General features: G+C 40.6%; 1 long non-coding RNA gene and 1 other non-coding gene across 2 annotated transcripts in view; both read right to left on the reverse strand.

Annotated features, from left to right (window-relative positions):
* The window catches only part of LOC135097479 (uncharacterized), a 143,602-nt gene that overhangs the window by 81,383 nt on the left and 38,219 nt on the right, over positions 1-24,000 (reverse strand). The window lies entirely within an intron of this gene.
* Positions 23,252-23,324, reverse strand: Trnav-aac (transfer RNA valine (anticodon AAC)). The gene has a single exon. It is a non-coding gene; the product is annotated as a tRNA-Val (tRNA).

Raw genomic sequence — 24,000 nt, forward strand, 5'->3', positions numbered from 1 at the left:
AAAAAAAAAGAGTATGATAGAGAAAATTATGACAAGAAAAGTCGAACGCTTACTTGTAAAATATTAAAAAAAAAAAAAAACGTGAAGAATAATTTAGATGTAAAAAAAAAAAAAAAGGAAAAAAAAAAACATTACTGCTTGTAAAACTGTAAAGGAAAAAAAATGTATAAAATATAATGGAAAAGACCAAGGAAAGAAGGCCTGAGGGAACTGTGTCTATCAGCTTAAATGATTGTGCAAAGTAAAGCTGATGGAAGGACGGAAACAAACATAGCAACGTAGGTGGATATATGAATGAAAAAAGAAGAGAAAAACGACCCTAAGGTAAACACGGTGGGCTAAAAGTGTGAGTGCTAGAAACAAGAGAGAGAGAGAGAGAGAGAGAGAGAGAGAGAGAGAGAGAGAGAGAGAGAGAGAGAGGAGAGAGAGAGAGAGAGAGAGGAGAGAGAGAGAGAGAGAGAGAGAGAAAACAGATTTGAATTATCAAACGTATCAAGCGTTCACAAAGGGAATAGTATACGGGGTAGTGTGCGTTTTAAGTGACAAATACGAGTAACTTGTTATGGTGCTGCAGAGAGAGAGAGAGAGAGAGAGAGAGAGAGAGAGAGAGAGAGAGAGAGAGAGAGGAGAGAGAGAAGAGAGAGAGAGAGAGAGAGAGAGAGAGAGAGAGAGAGAGAGAGAGAGAGAGAGAGAGACACGCAAACAGGCAAAGTGTGTGTGTGTGTGTGTGTGTGTGTGTGTGTGTGTGTGTGTGTGTGTGTGTGTGTGTGTGTGTGTGTGTGTGTGTGTGTGTGTGTGTGTGTGTGTGTGTGTGTGTGTGTGTGTGTGTGTGTGTGTGTGTGTGTGTGTGCGATGATACAGTTCAGGATTCAGGATAAAGGGAGAGGACGCACCGATTTACCGATAATTCACTTTATATTCAAGGACTTTACACCAGACAGACAAAGAAAGAAAGAGAGAAAGACGGAGACAGCGCCAGGATTCACCAATAACACGCTCTTTGTTTAATAAAAATGATCGACTCCTGACACGTGGGCGATCAGAAAATGACACGAATGTTAAAAAAAAAAGAGAATGGAATATCGATGACTGCAATATGCGTAATGGACAAGAGTGTGCGACGATGGCAAGTAGTGGGGATGTATTAGTGATTGACAGTATTTGAGTGACTGATTGATTGATTGATTGAGAATGGCGCAGCGGCAAGGTTATATGGGGCCACTGTATGGGAGGAAAAAAATTAGATTGCACGTTTGTAGTGAGTGTTGTGGATATGATGTGGTTGATGATAATGGAATGCTGATGCGCACTTGATTAGTGAAGACGGCAAACTGACTTAACCAATTTAAATCTGCAAAACCAAGGACATGTGGCGCCACATTTCAAAATCAAGCAACAAAACGTGATTCAAAAGTAAAATGAAAGTCCCTTAAGGTTAAAAAACATGATTACAATAAGATAATATGGTGCTTATAATTTGTAAATTGTAAAGCTTACTGAAAAAAATGCAAAAGACTTTAACCTCTTATCTAGAGACGAGAGATGTGTGCAGATGAGGTATGGTTAGGGATGAGGTATGGTTAGGGTGCGCGGGTGAATTAGTAAGGTTAGGAATGAAAAATGGGAAGGTGAGATAACCAAACACTAACTTAACCTAATCTACTTTAATATGAGAGAAATCTATTTTTTTTTTAAGTGGAATTTTGAGGGGGAGAGGGAGAGAAATGTTCGTGTTGAGGAAAGCTGAGTCACATAGATGAGGTGATGCTTGCTGATGAGGAGATAGAGGCAGGCATGTACACCAGTGACCTTGATGATGATGCTGATTAGTAACGATAACTTGCACTCGCGTGATAACGATGGTGGTGATGGTGATGACTCAAAGTGGTGGTGATGATGGTGTTTGTCAGTCTTGTTTATGGTGTTGTTTGTCCACACGTTGGTGTTGTTATTATTGTTGTTTGTGGTGGTGGTGCTACTACTGTTACTGTTGTTGTTGTTGTTGTTGTTATGAAATTATGACGCTGATTTCCCCCCCCCCACAATTAATTTGCGTTTCTTTGGGTAAATAATGTTGCTACGTAACAATTTACTTTTTCCAGCTAATCTTATTTGGGCTCTATATTCATCCTCCCACTATACTTCCATATACATAAGTAGAGAAAGACAAATTAAGAGTGTACCAAAATAAAGACAACACACACACACACACACACACACACACACACACACACACACACACACACACACACACACACACATCAACAGCTCTCGCCGCGCACCGATCCACTACAAAACAACAAGTGATTTATTCATTTATTTATCTATTTTGCATATTTGTTCACGCTCGCCAATAGGTCGTGCATGATTTGTCGAGTAGAGTACGAGTGCGTAACCCTTGCTAGTACAGGGTGATGGGGCTGCGTTTATATTTTTGTTATTTTTACAGTGTTGTGTAATAAAGGTCAGTGTTGAGAAAAAAAAAAAAGAAACAGCGGAAAAATGCACAGTGATAGACAACAACGAAGGAATACAGAGGAGAGTAAAGAAAAACCAACACTTGTATAATCGTTAACTCTTGCGAGGTTATTACTAATGAGATGGTAAGAGTCAGTGGACTTGCAAAATAAGACACTTTGCGTAAGACACTTGCAAAAGACACTACTAAGTACTTGTATTGAATACTCGAGAAAGGTTTTTAAACATATGTATTACGGATTGCATTACTATTAATATCAATTGCTCACCTTATAGAAGCCATACAATGGAAGCTTTTCCATTGTACTTTAATTTATTTATTTTGCGTTTGAGGGGGGACATGCAAAGGGCACAATACATGAATAATAAGAGCCAGATCAGTTGTCGCTCCTAAAAATGCGAAAGAGGAAGAAGCTACGAATACAGGTACAGATACAGGGGAATATTCACGTCTACTTTAAAAATCCGACGCTGAGGATGCATTGGCAAATCATTATGTAGACAAAAAATATTCATGCACTATCTGACTAATGCACGTACCAGTTTCGTATTTTCTGTTGCGCAGTACAAATTCTATAAACAAAATATGAAAGACTTGTAGTCAATCGCTTTATCTAATTCACTCATTTATAAATCACATAAGCGTTTAATTTATCACAGGCACGGCACAGTACCTTTTACAAACCGGTTTCACAATTCAAAAGCAACATCAAAATTGTAAAACCTACAAATATAAATATGCAACACAATCGTCTTCCACCTTAACCTAATCTACTCCCTCATCAATCATTGACTCATCACAAGTGCAGCACAAAGCTAACCACCACACACAAATTTCATAATCCCCCATTACGAAATATAAATCCTGGAAGCTAACAAAGATATACAACACCACTATTTATTTATTCCTTTCTCTAACTTCAGTCATCATTCGTTCATCACAAACAGCAAAAACACCTTCTCCCAGAGCATGAGCGCCTTACTTGTGCTATTATTACCACTACACCTTCCTCTGAGTCTTCATTCCCGGCTCAGGCCAACAGCGCTCTCACCCCCATCAGGATATCCTAGTCCCTCCACCAGCCACGTGCTGCCATTATATGACGCACTGCCGCTTCACCACCGCCACAGAGAGAGAGAGAGAGAGAGAGAGAGAGAGAGAGAGAGAGAGAGAGAGAGAGAGAGAGAGAGAGAGAGAGAGAATGCGTAGGTAGGAAGGGAATGGAATGTTCTCTGTAATCTGACGTAACATTCTCTCTCTCTCTCTCTCTCTCTCTCTCTCTCTCTCTCTCTCTCTCTCTCTCTCTCTCTCTCTTTCTCTCTCTCTCTCTCTCTCTCTCTCTCTCTCTCTCTCTCTCTCTCTCCTCTCTCTCTCTCTCTCTCTCTCTGTTGCTGCACCTCTCGACAAATACGAACGACTCGGCAGCTCGCGTGTTATTTTACTGGCACCAGAACGTCCGCCGCCATCACTGCCACCCACGTACGAAAAACACGCCTGAAAATATCGAGGCACAGTCATTCATCTCTGTAAAGGCAAACTGTGACTGAATGTTCCGGTCAGGTGACAATGCACGCACTGACGACGAGCTGAAGGGAATCTGTATGAAGGGCTGGCAGCGGATGTATAGCAGTAGATGTGAGTAATATAGTGTGTGTGTCAACATGATTCTTTTTTTTTTTTTTTTATCCTAGCTTTGTACGTGTTTGTATGTATGTATGTATGTATGTATGCGTCGAGCCTCTAGGTGTGTGTGTGTGTGTGTGTGTGTGTGTGTGTGTGTGTGTGTGTGTGGTGTGTGTGTGTGTGTGTGTGTGTGTGTGTGTGTGTGTGTGTGTTTTGTTCCCCGGCTGTGTACTCCATGCATATGTTCCAAGGATTAGTACAATAGATATTTTATGGGCGTGTGGTAGGGAGGTTTTGTACAGTTTTATAAATACATGTATCACCATGAATCGGGTTTTGCGGTTTCAGTGAGAGTGGTGTTTTTTGGTTGTCTGTCTGACCTGACCTCCCGCCTGTGTATTTGTCTCCTCTGTCTACTAGTTTGCTTGTCTGTCTGTTTGCCTATGTATGTGTGTTCGTCTGGCTGCTTGTTTCAGTTAGTCTGTCCCTCTGTCTGTCTATCCTCCTCTCCACAACTGTGTATTATTTTGCTTGTCTCCATTTATTTATTTTTTTTCTCCCTGTTTGCCTATAGTATACCTGTACGTGTCTGTTTGCCTTTTTCTGTTAGTCTATTTTTTCTGTATCTGTTATTCTCTGCTTTTTATTTGAACATCATAACATTAGAAAAAATACTGTGAAAATGCAAAGTTTTAAATGTAATACCTAGGATCATCTGTGACAAATTTAGGGTACGTAACACACACACACACACACACACACACACACACACACACACACACACACACACACACACACACATACTCTCTCTCTCTCTCTCTCTCTCTCTCTCTCTCTCTCTCTCTCTCTCTCTCTCTCTCTCTCTCTCTCTCTCTCTCTCTCTCTCACGTCCCCAACGCCACGCCCAGAGCCGCAAATATAATACCGCCAACAGGTCATCATCCTCCGCTTCGATCTGTGGAGGGGACGCGGAGGGAGACGAGGAGGGAGGTCGGGGCCCAGACACGTGCTCGCTCCCACGTACAAAAAAGAAAATAGGAAAAAAAAAAGGCGTCACTATTAATCACTTTTGTGGAGCCAATTACCTTTCTCCCTTCTTGCTGTTTCACTCTTGAATATTGTGCCAGTTACATTTACATTTTTATCGGTATATATTTGTACAGTTGTCATGAGTAACACTACATTTACTTCCTTTTGTGTTTTGACCTTTCCGCACAATTTTTACTGTTATTCTTCACTAACCCTCTTTAGGAAATGGCAGTTGATTTTTTTCTTCTTATTTTTACTCTTTTTTTTGTGTGTTTTTGACCAACTTAATTCATATATGATAAAAAAAAAATGGGCACACACACACACACACACACACACACACACACACACACACACACACACACACCACACACACACACACACACACACTAGCTCTAAAACTCCCACCCTCACTCTAATCAGCTGAAGTCCCGCTGATCCACAGCTTCCTGGAGAACATATGATGGGTAAAGATTACAAGTTATGCATCATCAACCCTTGCATCATCAGATACCATGAGCTGTGACCCCATTTCCCATATTGCCGCAGTGAACAGGGAGGAGGAGGAGAAGGAGGAGGAGGAGGAGGAGGGAAAGAGGCCAGAAGAGAAGAGGGAGGAGGAGGAGGAGGAGGGAAAGAGGCCAGAAGAGAAGAGGGAGGAGGAGGAGGAGGAAAAGAGGCCACAAGAAAAGAGGGATTGAAGAGGAACGGGAAGTGAAAGAGAAGGTAAGGAAAGGGAAGTGGTGGTGGTGTTAGTAGTAGTAGTAGTAGTAGTAGTAGTAGTAGTAGTAGTAGTAGTAGTAGTAGTAGTAGTAGTAGTAGTAGTAGTAGTAGTAGTAGTAGTAGCGGCAGCAGAGTTAGGTGGAGGTAAAAGAAGAAGGAAGAGAAGAATGAGAAGGCGGAAGAAAAAAAATATACATGGAAGAAAGGAAGTAAAGAGCAAGAAAACAAGTAGGAGAAAAAGGGGAAAAGGAGTCGGAGGAGAAAGAGAGAAAAAAAAAAGGAAGTAAAGTGAGAAAAGGGGAGAGGTGAGGAGAATGAGATTCAAGCAGAGAGGAATGCAAGCAGGTTGGGCAACACTAAAGAATGCATCACTTCCCTTCCCAGGCGCGGCGCGAGGCTCACACAGGAAGGGCAGGGTAATGCTGCTTCATGGCGCTTCCGTGACGCTGCCTTCCTTACACAGGCCTCGCTATTCTTCGTGAATCTATTTGCCTTTTCAACTCTATCTCTGCTTTCCTTCCAGCTTCTCGTTCTTTGTGTTCGTTCGTCTGCGTCTGTCTGTCTGTCTGTTTTTATATCTACCTCTCTTTCTTTTCCCTTTCTGTCTCTTTTATTCGTTCTGTCTGTATATTTGTTTATTTTATTTGTTTGTTTATGTGTTGTCTGTCTATTGCCATTCCTTATTCTTTTATCTGTACCTGTCTTTTTGATTGTCTCTCTGTCTGTCTGTCTGTCTGTCTGTCTGTCTGTCTGTCTGTCTGTCTATTTGTCTGTCAGTCTGTCTGTCTGTGCTCCTGCTGGTCCGTTTTGTCTGTGAGTCTGTTTTCATTACAATAAATAAATGAATAAATAAATAAATAAATAAACAACTCATCATCTCTGCGTCGCTTTTATCCTTTCACTGCTTTCTCGTTATCTAAGTAGCACCGGACACTACCTCTCTCTTCCTCCTCTTGCCCCCTCATTATAATCTTCCTCCTGTAATTTCTTCAGTAGTGCACCACAGTTCCATTAGTTTTATCAGCGCGCAGCAACCACAGCAGTAGGTGAGAGTCAGGCTTCGCACCGCTCCGAGCCGTCATGTACAGAGAAGCAGTCATCAGCACATTTTTTTGGTCGACAGAAAATTATGATGTGTAGGAAGAAAGACATGTGTTACTTAGTTGAGAAGCACCACGCACACACACACACACACACACACACACACACACACACACACACACACAGAGAGAGAGGTTTCTGATCCACTTTGCATAAATCAAATTCTCGTTTTCAGATTTACAGACGACTGCCGCACGTACAAGTCTCTCGCATGGCAGAAAACATCTAACCGCAAGACACACTGGAAATAGCGATACCGAAATGTTCTATAAAGGAAATAAGAATACTGACATAATGCTGAAGGAAAGGATAGAGGAAATTAGAAAGAATGCGATATGAAAGCTGGAAGATATAAAAACACACACAAAAAAAGTAAAAAAGGAAGAAAGAAATAAAAGATATAAAACGTGAAGACTTTAATAAGTTGTGCATCATGATCCCAAACTCATTTTTCTACTGTACGTTTCTGGCATGAGTTCCCCTTACTCTCATGCATTTCCTTTCACTATATTTTTTTTTTAAATTATCAGGTTTCAACCAAAAAAAAAAAAAAGATTATTTATCTTCAAGATTCCCAAACAATTTTCTCATTAACTTTCCTTACCTGTTCTAAAACGTGTATATAACCATAATCATAAATTTGATTAAATAGACAATATACTAATACATCTACTTATTTCTTCATCTTTATTCATTTATTCATTATGGGAATTAGTTTGTTACGAGATGATGCATTTCAAGCTTCAAACTTCGTACCCTTGCATCCCTTGACGGCTGCTGCATATCAACCTCAATACCTCAGAGACACATCATTTCTCTGACACGAACCACAATCATTATTGTCCGCCTCACGCAACTTCCCACCCTCCTCCCCGGCGTGGCGGATAAACAACAAAGAGAAATGTCAGAAATATGAATCGCATTAATATTACATGATTATCTTCTTATTCCGCCAGTAAAATTCATTGTGTGGGATTTCCCGGTTCGTCATCTGAAGAATGCCGCCTCTTACGAAAGATAAAATACGTAGAAATTACAGAAACATAACATAAGACATACATCATTAAAGTAATAGGAACTCTCACTAGCAAAAATAATTAGAAAGCTTCTTTACATTACTAACACATTAAACTGTAATGATTTAATGGTGTCATTCCCGCAGGTGTTTATGTATATAGTTTAAAATTACAAGATATAATATTTTTTGTACGGAATTGTTTGCAATATATGATTCACTGCTCTAGGAGAAGTACGTCTCTCTGACAGGACAAAAGGCAGCAAGGGCTTTATTGTTTTATGTCTACGTATTCTGTCTGTCTATCTGTCTAGCTATTTCTATGTATTTTATCATCCATTTGCCCTCTTTTCTATTTCTACCTCTTCCAAATAATGAACAAATCACACACACACATGCACATATACTACATAGATACATATTACAAACAAGAATTAACACACTACAATGGTATAACACACACACACACACACACACACACACACACACACACACACACACACATAAACCTCAGATCATAGTCTTATATATAAAAGTTTCCCAGTTTTTTTTACAATCACGATTTTAAAATGGATATCCTCAGCCCAACGTTGCTATTCAGAATAAACCGTTCATTATTAACTCTCTCACACACACACACACACACACATAATAAAGAAGTTTTTAAGAACCACTGGATGGCGCCACAGTTTGGGCCAATCAAGCTAATGGATGTTTTCCCCGCGTGCAGGTAGATACTACTACCACCATCACCACCACCACCACCAGAAACCGTACTACAGTCAGCCTAACCAACATCCATCGCCACCAGCACCACTACCACCACTACCACCACAGCCCAGGGACAACAGTTTGTAAGCCTCCCAGTGATGCAGTTCAGCCCAGCCCGCCCCAGCCCAGCCCAGGCCAGACCAGTCCACTGCTCTCATGTATCGTGTGACGGGGATCCGATAACCAAAGGGAATTACAGCACTGGTTGGACGCAGGAACACCACGCATTCGACTTTTCATGATGGAGGTTATCGTTTAATTCACTGAGTAAGGTGAGCTGATCGGTGCTGCTGTTGTTGTTGTTGTTGTTGTTGTTGTTGTTGTTGTTGTTGTTGATGTTGTTGTTGTTGTTGCTGTTCTTTTTTCTTTCTTCTTGTCGTTGTTGTTACTGTTTGCTCTTCTTTTCTTCTTTATTTCTTGCTGTTGTTGTTGTTGTTGTTGTTGTTGTTGTTGTTGTTGTTATTGTTGTTGTTTCTATTGCTGTTGTTGTTGTTGTTACGTGTCCAGTGTCCGTGGGTGGTGGTGATGACTTTAACACTTGGTCAAGGGCACAGCTGTAAACATACGTCCATAAATCTGACTCGTAATTATCTAACCACTTTTTTTTTTTTTTTTTTTTGGGTGCTCTGGTGAGTTTGACTTTTTGGGATAGAGGCTTTATTTATTTTTATGGTCGGATTAAATGTCTTTTAAACATGTTGCTTCTTGAGGATATGGGTCCTTTATTTATTTATTTTTTTCTTTAAGTAAAGGTTATTGGTTCATTTCTTTTTCTTTTTTTTTTTTAAGTAAAGAATTAGATGTTGATTTTAGGGACAGAGATGCTTTGACGCTTTCTCATATTGAATAAAGGTTGACTTAATGTTGTTTTTTTTGGAGATAGGAGTGCCTTAATCTTATTACTCTTAGGAGGGCATGGGTGGCTTACGAGTTTTAATGCGTGGGAGTGAGTGATTTGATGTAGATGTTGTTTATGAATGTGATGACTATCCAGTGCACCTGTACGACAAACTATCACAGCGGCACACGACACTGATAAGGCATACACAAATTGGCTTACGTATTTCCGTCGTCACTTCCCTTGGCTTATCACCGCCATGTCCGGCAGACAGTGGAGCAACGTGTAATTATGTTGGGAAAAAAAAAAATTAGCACAGAAACAATTGTGGAAGCACGCATTTTCACAACGATAAAAATTGTTGTAGATCATTAGTAAGTGCGAGATTAAAGAACAAAGGTATGTAAATAAAAAAAAAGTTGACATTTCAAAATCCTTTTATAATCACCAGCCGTCTGTGATTTGTATCCTTCTCTTTTGACGTCACACACGCTGGCAAAAAGATATATACATTTGACTAATTGATTCACTAATTGACTGACTGACTGACTGAACTAAATGACTGACTATCTGACTGACTGACTAACTGACTAACTGATTGGCTGACTGACTGATTGATTGATTGAATGGCTAACTGACTAACTGACTGACTGACTGACTGACTGACTGACTGACTGACTGACTGACTGATTGGAGGTCTAAGGCAACAACGAGAGCATATGTCGCACTTAGAAATAAATAAAAAAATAAAAAAAGTGAATGCACGTCGGCTAGACATTCAACGCACCATGTCTAACAATAACAGCATGACTGACAGCAAAGACTCTTAAAACAAAGCTGGACCGGACACAGCATCACATCACCACCAGCAGAGGAGGCGAGGTAAGGGTCGCGGCGCTGAGGTCGAGAATGACACCGCCAGAAATAAGTGTTTGTCCAAGGGTGAACTTAAAATGAAAAAAGAAAAAAAAAATAAAATAAAAGGAGGCAGGGTACAAATGTCACTTACTCAGCCCAGCCCAGCCCCAACCCGGCCCTTGTCCCCTTCTCAGTATTTTCCCTCTGATCTTCCCCAAGGTATTAATTTCTCAAGGCCATTATTTAATCTCTGAAAGCCACTATATCTTCACCTGCTGGTCAGTGGAGCGTTTTCTCATCCCACCATGAAATTCTTCGGTATATTCTCATCTTCTCTGTTGGCCAACGTTAAAAGAAATGAGGGAGGAGGGAACGGTAAAGAAAAAGCCTGTCGCCGGTGAATGGACAAGAGGAGGCTCGCCTTTCAGTGCCTCGGGATGAGCGAGGAGCGTGACGTCATGGCTAAAACAGGAACAAAAGCAGTGATTTAGTCTTTGTCATGTGGAGTTCACGGAGCGTCCGCAAGAAACCTGCATGTCCTTCGCACGAACAGCCACGGCGGAATGAGAGTAAGAGAGGGAGAAAAAAAAATAATCCTCACTGTATCATGTCAGATTGGAAGATATTAATTTACCGTGGTGAAGTAAGTTATTATTGTGTATCTTTCCTGCGTTTATTTTATTTATTTATTTTTTTTTCTATGTTCAGGTCAGGAGATTATTTTCTCAATAATGTGTGTGAGTTATTAAATACTTTTAAGTGTATACATTATGGACGGTTTAGTTTGTAATTTATTTAAGTGTGTGTGTGTGTGTGTGTGTGTGTGTGTGTGTGTGTGTGTGTGTGTGTGTGTGTGTGTGTGTGTGTGTGTGTGTGTGTGTGTGTGTGTGTGTGTGTGTGTGTCCATTACCTGGTCGCTCTTTATGTCAAGTCGACCTATTTCTTCTTCTTTTCTTTCTATTCCTTTTTTTTTAATCCATAATGCCTGTGACGATGAAAGTGGAGGGAGGGGACGTGTGTGTGTGTGTGTGTGTGTGTGTGTGTGTGTGTGTGTGTGTGTGTGTGTAATTCCTCTTTCATACGCCACACGATAAGTACTGCTATAAACTAAAAATATGCACTAATTTACATTGTCTTATTTTTTTCTTACATGTTCGCTTACATTTTTTTAATAACAAGAGACATATCACAGTTAAAAAATCATCAGCTAGTGAAAGGTGCATAAAAGTCATCGAGCAATCAAGACTTCAGCTGAGTCGCGTAACCTGATTACTGTCGGAACGAAGACTTACGAAGACACTCTCACCTGACGTTCCCTGCACACCTACGCCTTTATTTATTACACATCACATCGGGCATAACGTGTCCGTAAAAAAAGAGAAGGGGAAAAGAAATGTGTTGTGGGGAAAGGACAATGTTTGTTTTGATGACGTAGGAAAATGAAAGAAGGAAATGCCTGAGGGACTGTGAGGACCAACGCGAAACTGACGGAGAAATTAAGTAAAGTACACACCAAAAAGGCTAATAAAAGTTTGCCTCAAGGAGAAACCAGCAAATGAAAACGTAAAATGAGGCTGAAAAAGTTATTCCGCTCAGCGAATGAGTTAGTTAAAAATGAAAGCGAAGCAAATGTAAAGAAAGAAGAAAAGACAAAAAAGAACATCAACACAGGAAGAAAAGGAAGAACAACAAGAACAAGAACAAGAAAAACAAGGGGAAAGAGAGAGAGAGAGAGAGAGAGAGAGAGAGAGAGAGAGAGAGAGAGAGAGAGAGAGAGAGAGAGAGAGAGACAGAGAGACTTTTAAAACAATGTAAATACAACTATTCAAAACTTTTATTCCACACCATTTCCTACTGATACACACACACACACACACACACACACACACACACACACCTGTCCCCTATCACACAGGTGCCAGGACGGAGACACGAAGTTCCATGGCATTTCTCTCTCTCTCTCTCTCTCTCTCTCTCTCTCTCTCTCTCTCTCTCTCTCTCTCTCTGTACTCCCCCGCATAAACAGGACGCTGCAAGACGGAGAGCACCCCACCACCTTTACTTAATTAGGGAGCAGCACGCATACTCTCAACACGCTGCAGAGTTCTCAAAGTTGTAACGCCTCCGCCAAGTTTTCCTGTGCAGAGGCGGGAATATCAATACAGATAACATGGGACGAGGGGCCAGAGAGAGAGAGAGAGAGAGAGAGAGAGAGAGAGAGACAGAGAGAGAGATGCCCTCCTTCCTTCCTTCCTTCCTTCCATCCTCAAGTTCCCGGAAAATTGCTCACCTTGTAATTTCGCTTCACTCTAGTTGAAAGAAATTAAGTGAGAAAAGAAATACGCCGTGAGTAAGTAAGAGTCGTCCTCCTCCTCCTCCTCCTCCTCCTCCTCTGGTAAAAGGGCAAAAAGATGAGGCTGAAAATGAGTTTCTTCCTCTCGTTTCCTTTCTCTCTCTCTCTCTCTCTCTCTCTCTCTCTCTCTCTCTCTCTCTCTCTCTCTCTCTCTCTCTCTCTCTCTCTCTCTCTCTCTCTCTCGAACATTTCCTTTTATTCTCGTTACTTATTAATCCTTTACTTCTTCCTCCTTTCATTTTCTTGGCGTTTCCTTCCTTTGTTTCTTACGATATGTAACAATTATATTTTCCTCTCTCTCTCTCTCTCTCTCTCTCTCTCTCTCTCTCTCTCTCTCTCTCTCTCTCTCTCTCTCTCTCTCTCTCTCTCTCTCTCTCTCTCTCTCTCTCTCTCTCTCTCTCCATATTCCTCTTCCTCATCAACACTGCTATTACTTCTGCTGTTCTTCCTGTACATTACCCTACTGAAAAACAACCCAATCTAACATAATGTAGCCTAACCAAAGTCGACCTAACCTAATTTAATGTAACCTAACCTAACCTAACCCATCTTAACCTAACTCGACCCAACGTAGCCTCTCTAAATCTAATATAACCTAAACTAGCTTAACTTAATCTAACCTAAGCTAACCTAAACCATCTTAACCTAACCGTAGCGCATTTTTTTCCTTTTTCTCTCACCTTATTTTCCCTTACCTAACGTAGCATTATGTAACACCAGAAGGTATTTACAGGGAAGGGGTGACCGGGAAGGGATGACGCAAGTGTTGGTGTTATTTCGAGCAAAGTTGATGGAGATTTGGTAAACAGGAGGGAGCATTTGAACGTAAGGGTTAAAACACTGACTTGCATCCTGACACCTCACGTTCTTCCCTTCCTCCCCCCCCCCTCCCTCCCCCCCGCCTTTTCCCTCCACGCCGCTGTAATACTTGGTGATTATGAGATTATGGGCAAAGTTGAAATAGATAAGGATAACTTTGAGGGAATATGTTATCTATAGTTATATTTTTCAGTGTGTGTGTGTGTGTGTGTGTGTGTGTGTGTGTGTGTGTGTGTGTGTGTGTGTGTAAGGACATTGCATGGATGACGTGCAAGTGATGGTAAAAGAAAGAAAAAAAAGTTGTTGTGAGCTGAGTAGTGTTGTCATCTTGGTAATCTTCCTGTATGCAAGTCATCTAGAGTCCCAGGTGTACCTCCTGAACCTCATGACAGATACAACAAAGGAGATGAGTCTCTTAACACACATGTGAACGAATGATTGCTCTCTCTCTCTCTCTCTCTCTCTCTCTCTCTCTCTCTCTCTCTCTCTGTTGAAGCGTAATGGTACGAAATAACCTTATCGCTTTTGTCTATCGAAACCTTGACGAGTAACGTTAATAGCACACCACTTTAACAGCGCACGGGAGCCTCGCTGCGGAACACACACACACACACACACACACACACACACACACACACACACACACTACTACTACTACTACTACTACTGCTACTACTACTACTAATACTACTACTACTACTACTATTAAATAACAAGAACAACAACAACAACAACAACAATAATAATAATAATAATAATAATAATAATAATAATAATAATAATAATAATAATAATAATAATGCATTAAATTACAATAATGCTGTCACTATACCTCATCTTTTGTGTTTTGAGGATTATTTTATAATACTCTTAAAAGTTTCCCGATACACAAAAACAAACCGCATTCATCACACGAAATAATCATAATCTAACTCTTTACCAAACACACACACACACACACACACACACACACACACAACAATCATTTCACGTTATTACACTGACGGATTTAAGGACACGTGTGCGAATGTCTGCGCTTCTACATTTCCCTCGTATTTCTGATCGCATGTCTATCTTTCTCCTGTCCCTCACCCTCTCTCGTAGCACTCCACCTAACGATCCCTCCGTCATCATTAGCGAAGAAGTTGTTTACTGTGCGGGGTGAGTGTTCTCGTGTGTTCTCGTACTAAGCTCTCGTACAGTGTTCTGCCAGATTTCTTTTCTTTTCTTTCTTTTTTTTTTTTTTTTTTTTTTTGCAGCCACATGTTGATCTACGGCTCTAAGTAACCCGAGGAGCTGCGTGGCGGTCTGACGGGCAGTGCTTGGGTGATTAAGTTGTGCTGCTACCACTTCACCTCGCCCGATGAGCCGCGATAAGCACTCACCACGTTCTTTTTTGTTGCCCTTGTAATTTGCTGGAAATGAGGTTGCTGTCGTGGTGATGAAAATGATGGTGATGGTGATGACTAAGCGGACGTTGCCTTCTGGTCATTTGTTACTTTGTTTTTTCTTTCATGTTCTCTCTCTCTCTCTCTCTCTCTCTCTCTCTCTCTCTCTCTCTCTCTCTCTCTCTCTCTCTCTCTCTCTCTCTCTCTGGTAATTTGAATATGTGGTGTGTTTGTCTTTCGTGCAATATAAGGAAGAAAAATAACAACAGGATCTACAGGGCCAACAAAAAATATGTTAGCATAATAGCAATATTTACTACAACTACCACTACTATTACTACTACTACTACTACTACTACTACTACTACTACTACTAATAATAATAATAATAATAATAATAATAATAAGAGAACATTAGAAACAACAAGAACAACAACAACAACAACAACAACAACAACAACAAACAACAACATCCAGCTCCACAACACAACACCGCACCATTATACATCTAACACACAAAAATCTGTATCCCATTATATTTTCTGTCATGTTGCCGTCACGAGGAAATAAAAGTAACAACAATCTTTATACAAAAATAGACACAAAAATAACACAACAACCACTTGTCTTATCTTCGCGGCAGGTGAGGGAAGTGGTAGACAGGGACAACGACTCCCAACACACACACACACACACACACACACACACACACACATACAGGGGAAATGTCATGCTTATAAAACACCTGCCGTTTCTCACTACTTTCAGTCCTCATGTTGATACCGTCATAGCCTCGGGAATTACCTGTTCTCTTGTCTATCACGCGCCAGGAAGAGTACTAACACAGCTTCATCCTGCTCTTCCTACTTACTTCAATACACTGATGAGAATGGGGCTAGTCAGTAGAAGGGTTCACGTTTGGACTGAGCATTTGTATCATGCGCTAGGAAGAGGGATAACACAACTTCAACATCTCTCTCTCTCCCTACAGCATATGTACGATAGTGAGAATGGGGCTGCTCAATAAAAGTATTCATTTCCACGTAGTTTTCTAAGGTTTGTGGGTTAAGCGTCTCTCTCCATTACCAAAAAGGGTTATCTCCACATTTTCATCCTGTTCTCCCCACTTAGGTCTGTACAATACTAAGTACAAGATTGTCCCGTAAAGCGTCAATCATTTTTAACGGTCTGGATGGACTGCGCAAACGTGTTATACATCATTATCGTTCATTGAAGCACATATTTTAGATGTGATAATGATGTCCGATAAAACTCTCGAGAAACTTTACATCTTATCCATTTTTAAGGTGGTTTGTGGACTGCTCAAGCGTCTTGTGAGTGATTATCGAATAGTTAAGTATACTATATGTTTAATACCAAAGAAATATCATGTAAAAATATATATAGGAAAAAAAATTTAGCCTGTTATGAGATCGCCTGTGTACTAAATGTATGATGAGTATTATCGTCAACTAAAGCCCATCATTTTGCCATCACATCAAGAGCAGCCACCACAACCACCACAACTTCTAGCCTAATCCTAACCATCCTAACGCACTCAGCTGATCCTCGCCCTTGTTTGAACACCGGTGACGCAGACGTGCTCGTTAGCTTTGCATACCTGCTGAAGGCGAGTCTGGTCAGCAGGTTCCCCGACCACGTAATTTTGCACACCGGTCGTTAAACCTCAACCCAAGTCTGGCAACCACATGCACCTCATGCCGGGGAGGAAATAAATCTTCCTCCACTTTCTTTTTTTTTTTTTTTTTTAACATCAAGTTGTTCGTTGGTACGTGATGGCTGGTAACGTGCGATCTTTCTCACCATTACCTTTGTACAGGTCACTGTGCTGAACACACTCGCACTGTAACACGGGCGATAAAGAAAAGGAAACTGTTGTAACTATTACTGCGTTTTGATTATTGTATTTTTTATTTATATATTTATTTATTTATTTATTTATTTATTTTTATCTATTCATTTATTTATTTATTTATTTTTTTGTCTCCTCTAGTCTATTTTACAGTGAACCATCAAACTTAATCTCAGATAAAAAGAGTAAGAAGGAGGAGTTTTTCGTTATATACTCGTAATTTCATTTAATCCGTTTCATATTGAATCATACGGGTGATATTTCCCGTGTAATGTGAGCAAAGGTAATGCAGTGTGTGTTGGAGCCTCCGCGGCCTGATGAACATAATGACTCGTGAAGCTTGATTTGGGTCCTGTGATTATTGAGGTGAGGGAGTGCAAACATTCACAACAAAGACAGACCGGCAAGCTTCAAATTTAAAAACAAAGACCTTTCGAGTTAATATTATTTCCCTTTTATATTTTCATTTATTTACTTATCTATCGTGTCTGTAAATCCCAGAAAACCCTGTTTATGTCCATTTTTCTCATAATGATATTTCTTTCACATAAGCCACCCCACAAAGCTTTTCTAAAATGTTAATAAATAGAAATAAACACTCGTATCTGTTTAATATAGCGACAGTCCTTCCCACAAGCCGCTCTACTATAAGCCGCTCCCACAAAAACAAAACGGAACTACAGATCTGGGGAAAAATTCCATGGAAAATATCTCCGCAGAATTCCGTGAAAAAGCGGGAAGCTCATCATTTTTTCTTACCGGGAAATCCACGACTGTGCAGCGGTGTTATTGTTATGTAGGATCATAAAATCCTATTGTAATATCGCTGGCATACAACACTGCAAGCAAGTAGTATATTAGAAGCAATGCACAAATAATGCAATATCCGGAATACTGGAATAAGGTCGTGCCGGTAGCTGTGGTTCAGTGTTAAGCAAGGAACGTATCCCAATTATCTGATGAAAATTCTGAGAAAAAAATAATAATAATAATCATCATCCTTTTTAACTAAGATCCGCACCTGTACAAAAAATTTAAACATTTTTTGGGGATTACAAATTTTCCTCTAAGATTACAGATACTTGAATAATGAAAAGTAGAAGAAGAGTATTGATATAAAAAGTTTATATCAACCGAAAAAGTGTGTTAGTGTCTTATTTTTGTTTTTTAAGTTAAAATATAGGATATTCTCTACGCACGACTCCTAAGAACATATGTAAAATAGTTCTTCTTTAACACGTTACATTGTATAAGGTCAGCGTGACAAGTACGAGGAATATCACCGGTAATGGTGGAGGTAAGCGGCTGGCAGGAGCACGCTGTCTCCGTACTGTGGGAGACGCTTCGTTCCAAGGATTTCATCGAGACTATGCTGACTGATGTGTTTTTTTTTCCTTTTTCTTTTTTTTTCTTTTTTTTTTTTACTTAAAAAGAAAGCATATCATTGAAATTTCCGGTGATTTTATTTTTCTTTATTTTCTGTATGAAGAAGGAAGCTTGGTGTGATTACAGTTTATTATACTTTTTTTAAATTTATTTATTCGTTTTTTTTTTGTTTTTTACTGAAAGAAGCACAAGGTTATTAATATTTGCATTATCTTGTTTTTAACTTTAGATTTTCTTTTTTCATCTACTTACAGAATAAATTACAACGTTATTACATTATGCTCCAATTTATATAAGCTATTTATTTATTTACTTATATATTTACTTTTTCTCTTTACGGAATGGCATTTTCCAGACATTTCCTACTTAACAACACTTACTACACTCCTGATCTGTTTAATGTGAAGCAGGAAAGTCACGTTGTTCAGTAGTGTTATTACCACAACTTCTCAGTCCGCAAGACAATACATCAAGCGTGGTGTATCAGGCAGGTGGAGAGCTAGTCTTGTCTGTGTGCGCCGCCATAAATAGAACACTTGCCATTTTACAACTTCTCCTTAAACGCCATGAAATTATCAGGCGCAAGTTCGTAAGACCACTGAGAGTAAAAGGAATTATGGAGTTCAGACTTTAAGTGTTTGTATTTATGCTTCAGCTCAATAAATCACCGAAGGTTACTCGAGTGAACAATCAAGCGTCGCACTGTCATCAGCAGCCAACGGTGACACTGCACTGCTAATTAATTCACTTCAGTCAAACTTTCAGATGATGAGGAAGTGCTGTCGCTCGCAATGACTTATTTGTGCACATACGATATATCCGCTGCAAATTAAAAAAAGAAATTCTTACCCGGGACAATTTTACCTGAACACTTTATTGAGTAATGGCGAATGTAATTAATCATTTAATTACGCACATCAATTTCTATCGTAATCGAACGTGTCAACTCAGGCAATTATACAATGCTGCGCGAAAGAGAAAAAAAATATATTGTCGCATCGCTTTTTCAAGAGGCAATAAAAAGTCAACGCGGGTAACACACTGAATATTAAACCACTCACAGGCACAGAGAATACAAGGGAAGAACAAACACCAGCACGCCTGTTGACCCTTATGAGGCTGTTTGTGATGAGCTACACTGAGGCTGTTTGTGATGAGCTACACTGATCCTATTTGTGATGAGCTACACTGATCCTGTTTGTGATGAGCTACACTGATCCTGTTTGTGATGAGCTACACTGGGGCTGTTTGTGATGAGCTGCACTGAGGCTGTTCGTGATAAGCTACACTATTGTATCTAAAGTAAGAGATGTAGGGTATTAAAAGTGAAGGCTGCTCCATATCCAACGTCCTTCCCTTGCACAAACAATACATGATCTCTTTCCGTAAGTCCCCGCGGAGACCAGAGACCCGCATGTATGTATTAAGAATCGCACGAAGAATGTCGCATCGAACCCAAGAACAAAACTATACAAACACAGCCTCCGTTCCTCCGTTCCTCCGTCCATCCCAGCGGCGCGTCCTGATTAAAACCGAGCCGCCTCATTGTCGCCATTCACTCCCCGAAAATTCATCCCAAGAAACGAATCAATTACACCGGTGCTTCGTTTCCGCATCTCGGGTTCCGCTTTCACCGAGACGTTTTTAGCCAAGTTACGGCCGTTAGGGGGCAGTCCAATTTTTGTAATGGCACTTCTTTTTTGTGGGCTTCCTTGCAGTTCAGGGGGCAGCTCACCGGGGCGCGGAGGAAATTGGTTTGGATACTAATGATCGAGCGGTCGGAGGGAATGGCAGGAGCGACCGTGCTGTGCGTGAGGGCGTGAAGGCGAAGGCGGTGCGTCAGACCAGGGAGGGTGTGAAGGTGTGAGAGAGTGAGGGAACGAGTGCGTACGTGTAAAACGAGGATGTGAGGGGAGGGTTTCAGCGAGGCCGTGGTTAGGACAGGAGATTGAAGCGGAGGGAAAGTGGAAGTGAAAGTGTAGTCTGTGAGGGAGCGTGAGGGTACGAGCGTGAGGGAGTGTGACGGTACGAGCGTGAGGGAGTGTGAGGGGAGGGAGTGTGAGGGGAGGCGAGGCATGAGCACGTCCCTTGAGCTCAGGACGAGTCAATAATGCACCGGCAGGACTGCACAACCCGCTGGAATGTTGCCTCTCGCGGGGAAATATCCAGTGAGCGACACGAGGGAAGAGCAGCAGCAGCAGCAGCAGCAGCGAAAGGAGAACTGAATCACACACACCGCGTTGGCAGCTTTACGTAAAACATTATTTTCATGTCCTGAAGGAAGCTGGCAACGTAACACTAGGTGCATATGTTTGCTGAAGAAAATAAAAACAAATAAAAATTAATAAAATGAGGAACAAGAACAAGAACAAGAAGAACAAGAACAAGAACAAGGAAACAAAGAAACAAAGAAAGAAAACAACAACAACAACAACATAATATAACGATAATGATGATGATGATGATGATGATGATGATGATGATGATGACGATGATGATGCTAATGATGATGATGCTAATGATGATGATGAAGATGATGATGATGATGATGATGATAATAATAATAAGCATATAAATCCGAATATTACACAGCGAGGTTTTTACAATTTCAGCGTAGCTTGTTTGTAAAAGAATGAACAGGCAGGAAATGCAGGCGATTCGAATGTATTACTCTTGCCAGGAGTCAGGAAACACACAGAAGGTCACACGTTGTTCCCTCCTCGAAACATGACACTTTTTAGTCGAGGTGTGAATTGTTCTACATTTTACTAACACGCGACGCGGGAGGTAAGTGCTGGAAAGTTTCTCACTCACTTTTCCACGCGCCGAGGGTTGAGATTAAAATTGCGTGTCCAGGAAGAAAAGAAGAGACGATGCACTGTGACATTTTGATTTTTCAGTCGCGCATGAATAGAGAACATGGAAGTCTTGAAATCCTTGAAAAAAAAAAAAAGGTGAAAAAAATTTTTCTCTTTCAACTGTTACCTGGACACAGCCTCCCACACAGCACTTCACTCTTCATCAATGGCATTCAGCTGACCTTTCATACATTTTGATGATATGAGACCTGTGTGTGTGTGTGTGTGTGTGTGTGTGTGTGTGTGTGTGTGTGTGTGTGTGTGTGTGTGTGTGTGTGTGTGTGTGTGTGTGTGTAAAAGGCGCAATGAGATGCCAGTCCCTAACGAGAAAGCCAATAAAGATAATTCAAAATTGGAGGACGCGCCTAATGTAATTAATCACTCATTCATTTATTTATTTTTAAGATTGCTAAACTGTCTACTTTATGTTTCATTTCCCTGTATCGTTTTCATCTGTTACATCATCCCCAGACGCTCTTGTGCTCAATTTCAAAACAATTTCTAGACAGTAAAGACAACGTTGTTAGTTTAATTAAATCTCATTCTTTAAGCACTGATCTCTCACAATCTGTGTTGGTGTTGCATCTCTTTGTCTCTTCTCATCTTTACTTTCATGATTACTGCTTTTATGGATCTCCTAAATCCACGCCCCCACCACTCCTCCGGGTCAGCTGTGATGCAATCTACACATTGTCTCTTTCATCCCTTAATGCATGACTTAAGTATCATCTTCATCTCTTTCAATAGTAAATTCAAGAACAATCTCCTCCGATCTTACTTTGCGCCGTAATACGACTTGGGGTTTTCAAGAAGACAGCTCCAAGACAGGTGAAAATGCTTACTATTTACCTTAGAATATTTAAAACTATCATGTTCTCTTTTTTAAATAGCATTCGGTGGGTTGTTTTCACACTCACTGCTTAGACATTTCATCGCATTAAAACAAAAAAGAAATAAGAAAATGGTAAACTTATACCTAACTGCTTAACAAACTCAATGACATACAGATACATACGCGTTAAATTCTTGGTTAATGCATAATACGTATCCTTCCACGCCAGGACAGTCACCTTGCCGGCACACCAAGACTGTTTTCACACCATTCACTGTTCCAGCTCACGCCACTGGTGTTCTCAGGCACCGCGTTTACACAATATGTATTATCTTTCTCAACCTTTTATTTACACAATGTTCACGTCTCGCAGCCATGCAAAACAGCCGGGGCGAGCGCACACACACACACACACACACACACACACACACACACACACACACACACTACGTATAAAGTTTAACTGTCTTAATGTTGGAGTTTTTTCTTTTATCTTCTTTTTTTTTTCTCTCTCTCTTTCTTTCTTTCTCTCGACAAGTCTTACAAGGAGAATTTGCAGTCTGTGCCAAACGTCTTATTTTCTGTGCCTTCTTTTTTAAATTTACCCTCTAATTTTCTTGTTGTGGGTTATCGTTCAGCTGCAGTGGCTCATGCATCGCCACCTTATGACACCAAGACGTTTTCTTTGCGCCCACACAAGGAGTGATACATAAATCATCTTCATTTTCTTTCATTTGAACTATTACGCTCCTAAATCGAGAATCGTCCACACATTCGTCGTTGAATCATATATTATGTTGAATTTTACATAAACTTAATACCCACAAATCTAATATGGTTGATGCCTTCTTAAACATAAATATGGCCGTGTTAAAACTGTTGCCACGCCCCACACGATCTTTTATTATCTTTTTGTAATCTGTCTCGCTTTGTATCGCCTGTGAAATCCCCACATTCCTATCCCTTTTTCACGTAATTCTCCTTTCAGTTACTTGGACGAAGGTTCGCTTCACAGGAAATAGTTTTTTTTTTTTTTTTTCCACGTACGAGGAAAAAAAAAAAAAAAAAACCCTAAAAAAGATTAGCGAGGCCGTTCACAAGGTGCCCGTGTGGTCAGGTGTCCGCGTGCGACAAATTCACCTGCCGGGCGCCAGGGTATGCGAGCACCACCACCATCACAACCTTCGCAAAGTTTTCATCACGTTTAGATACTAGACTTTTTTTTTTCTTCTGGCAAGCTGCCAAGATCTCCTTTTAAAGGATGAAACAAAACGTAAATAAAAGAGAAAAAGAATAAAAAATACTTGTGCTCACCAGGGCTCGAACCTGGGACCTTCTGTGTGTTAGACAGATGTGATAACCACTACACCATGAGCACTTGATTCATACATCGCCCATTATCGATAATATTTAACTTTTCTATTCCCACATCATTACAAGTGTGGCATATCGCCTACTAGGGAGTATAAACCACCTCTTAATACTCATATCTCACACGTCAGAATGCATAAAGTTTATCCTGCAGGTATATATCACACGTCTTGTTTTTCAATCACAATATTTCCTTCAGAAGATTGAGTGCTCTAAAAAGTGTTCGGCAAAAAGTGGCCTCACTGCGGCGTGTGTCCTGCTGGGGCTGGACGGTGATGGACGAGATGACGGCGTGGCCCTGACGCTGCCCCGGCACCACCACCATGCTTGCCACGCCTGCTGCAGCCTTCACTGTGAAACTAGCTCCATACACACACACACACACACACACACACAAACATGCACCAAGGATGGTTCAGGTACAAATATTTAACCTTGAGGACACGAATCTTTTACACAAGTACCTACCACCATTTAGGGTTTGGATAATTTAGGCCACTTGCGTGTTCGTACGTGCCCCAGGTGTGTTAATGTAAACCAGTGTCTATTTTTGTACATAAGTTTTGAATAAAAAAAAGAAAAAAACAAGCTACAATCTTAGCAGTGTACATTTTTATAGATTTACTTGTCTGGACAGTGTGTGTGTGCGTGTGTGTGTGTGTGTGCAGGTGGGTGGGTGACTA

This window comes from Scylla paramamosain, chromosome 4 (genome assembly GCF_035594125.1).
Source record: "Scylla paramamosain isolate STU-SP2022 chromosome 4, ASM3559412v1, whole genome shotgun sequence".
Taxonomy (NCBI): Eukaryota; Metazoa; Arthropoda; class Malacostraca; order Decapoda; family Portunidae; genus Scylla; species Scylla paramamosain.